A 3517-nucleotide genomic window follows, 5' to 3' on the forward strand; every position below is an offset into this window, starting at 1 on the left:
ATAGTAGTATCCAAAAGAATAAAATACCTAGAAATAAATTTATCCAAGGAAGTGAAAGACTTGAACACTGAAAACTACAAAATTGCTAAAAAAAATGTAAAGGAGACCTAACTAAATGCAAAGGCAACCTGTGTTTATGGAGTTGAAGTTTTAACATTGCTAAGACGGCAATAGAAAACGAAAAGAACTACAGATTCAATGGAATCTCTATCAAAATTCCAATGTCCTTTTTGCAGAAATTGAAAAAAGGATACTCAAATTTATATAAAATTATAAGGAATCCCAAATAGTCAAAACAATACTGGAAAAGAACAAAGTTGGAGGACTGACACTTCTTGATTTCAAAATGTACTACAAAGCTAAAGTAATCAAAACAGTGTGGTACTCACACCAATGTTCACTGCAGCATTGTTCACAATAGCCAAAAGATTCCAATAACCCAAGTTTCCATCAGCAGATGAATAAATAAACAAAATGTGTTATAAACATATATAAAAAATGAAATTCTAATACATATTACAACATGAATGAACTTTGAAAACAGTATGCTAAGTGAAATAAGCCAGACACAAAATAATATAGTGTGGTATCATTTATATGAAATAGCTAGAATAAACAAATGCTTAGAGACAGAAAGTAGATTAGTGGGTTCCAGGATAGGGGTGGAGAATGAAGAGCTATTGCTTAATGGGTTTTATGACGGTTAATTTTGTATGTTAATTTGGCTAGTCTATGGTGTTCAGTTATTTGGTCAGACATTAGTCTAGATGCTGTTATGAAATAGTTACCTGTTGTTAAATCAGTTGGTTTTAAGTAATGCAATTACTTATAATGTAATGCAATTGATGTCTTAAGTAATGCAATTACCATAATGTGGATGGGTCTTAAGAATAAAAAGAGAGTTCTCTTTAGAATGCTACTGACTTTAGACTCTAAATAAGACACCTTGCCAGAACTTCTCTAATCTTCTTTCCATTGCCTGACCTATGAATTTTGGGACACAAGACTGCAGAAATTTTCAAGCTGTTGTGCCCGACCTATAAATTTTGGACTTGATAGCACCCACAATTGTGAGAGTCAGTTTCTTAAAACTATTTATTTCTTTCTCTCTCTCTCTCTACATATATGTGTGTGTGTGCGTGTGAGTGTGTGCACGTGCACGAGTGTAGATAGCGATAGAGATCTTACTGATAGAAATACATTCTATATGATTTCAGTCTTTTAAACTCTATTGTATATGCTACAGTCCAACAAATGTTCTGTTTTGGTGAACACTGCATGTGCTTGAAACTAACATATGTGTTTCTATTTCTGTATGTGTGTGTGTGTGTGCAGTTTTCTCCACAAATCAATTTTTTATTTGTTCAAATTTCCTGTATAATTTTTTGTTTAGTTTTTTTTTTTTACCAGTTACCAAGGGAGACATGGAAAAATCTCCAACTCTATCTAATTATGACCTTCTCTATTTTCCCTTTTAGCCATTTTCTTGCCTTATAAGTTAAGCCTATGTTATTAGATTATTCTATATATTCAGAAATTTTATACCTTTTTGGTAAATTGACATGTTTTCCCATGATAAAATTTCTGTCTTAATTTGTAGTAATGCACCTTGCCTTAAGTCTACCTTATCAGATGTAAGTATTATTATATGAGCTTCTTTTGGTTGGTATTTGAATTTTATAATCTTTTGTCATCACTTTACTTTAAATTTTTCTTTTTTTAATAATTAAGATGCATCTATAATAAGAAGCACATAGTTATACTTAATTTTCTATTTGGTTTGATAATCTTTGTCTTTAATTGGATTATTTTATCTATTTTATTTTTAGATCTATCATCTTACTATTATACTTCTTTTTGTAACACCTCTCTTGTATTTCTGTTTCTCTCTTTTCTGACTTTCTGTACGGTCATGTATTTTCAATTATTTCATTTTCTTGTATTAGTTTGATAAGTATTCATTTCCTTCCAATATATTAAATTACCCTAGATATTATAACATGCATATTTAGTCTTTTAATACTTAATATAAATATATATTTTACTTATAAGGTAATCATGGAACTTAGAACACTAGCTTTGTTTATCTTCCACCTTCTAAGTTATTTGCTGGTGTTGTTGTGTATCTTAAGTAATGCAACAACATGTTGTGCATGCTTAACTCACCTACACTTTAGTTACTGTTAAGGCTGATAATATTCATTGAAATTTACCCAGGTAATTGACCTTTCTTTTGATTTTTATTCTTTGCTGCAGCTGCTGAATTTCTAACAGGATCTTTTTTTTTAATATCTGAAAAACATTTGCCAGCATTTCATATTAATATGGGTTTACTTTTAACTCTATCTCTCTTTTTTATTTATTTTACTATTGATCTAAATATATCTTTTGTTTCACCGTCACTATTGAATATATTTTCATTTTAAATAGAATTCTAGGTTTTTAGTCACTTTCCCTAGCACACTGAGTATAGCATTTTTACATTGACATCTGGCTTTCATTGTTGTTACTAGAAGTGAGCTGTCAGTATTATTGATACCACTATAAAGATAATGTGTCTCTTTTTCCTCTGTATCTTCTTAAAATTGTTATACTTGTCTTTGATTTTCAGAACTTTTACTTTGATGTGATGAGGTATGGTTTTGTCATTTTGATTGGGGTTCATTGAATTTTTTGTATTTGCAGTTTGATGTCTTTCATCAAACATCAGTTTACAGACTTTGGACAGCAGACAACTCATGACACTGATTACTGAAAGAAAGAAAAATATGAGATAAGCCCTCCGTAGAGATAATACAGCCCACAGTGCATGGAAAGGGGCCCTAAGTAGAGCCTAGTAGTCTTTCTGTGTTAAGGAGACAGAATTTGGAGTTCTAGGAGTTCCTGTATAGAGATTATATAGAAAAGTATCAGAAACAGAAAGCTATACAGAAAGAACTACAGGAATATGAAAAAATTTTCCTTTAAAGAAAAGAGTAATTTTTGGCACTTGCATTTGAAGAAACTACTGAAATCAGGGAAGAATAAAACAAGGAATGTGGAAAAATCACCAGAGTTCATAAAAATAACAGGAATAGTTTGCATTCCCAACAGTCAATGTGGAAAAACCTGCCAAAAACCAGGGCATGCAATGAAGTCCTCAGAAGTGTATGGCCTCAGCAGTGGGAGTGCTGGAAATTAGCCCTAGACTAAATGTTATTCTAGACACACTAAAAATTTAAAAGCATGCTTTAAAAGGATCAAATTGTTCAAATAAATTAACTCTGTTCCAGAAGCAAGTAAAAAATAACCAAAAAAACCCCAAAAGTCCAGTATCCAAGAAGGTAATATTTACAATGTCTAACATCCAAACAAAAATTACCAGATATACAAACAAACAAGAAAATATAACCCATAAAGTAGAGAAAAACCAATTAAAAGAAACCGGTCCCAAAGTGTCACAGATGATTGAATTGGTAGACCAATATGGTAAAGCAACTATTATACAATTTATATAACATATATATATATATATATA

Source organism: Trichechus manatus, unplaced genomic scaffold, assembly GCF_000243295.1.
Source record: "Trichechus manatus latirostris isolate Lorelei unplaced genomic scaffold, TriManLat1.0 scaffold00337, whole genome shotgun sequence".
Taxonomy (NCBI): Eukaryota; Metazoa; Chordata; class Mammalia; order Sirenia; family Trichechidae; genus Trichechus; species Trichechus manatus.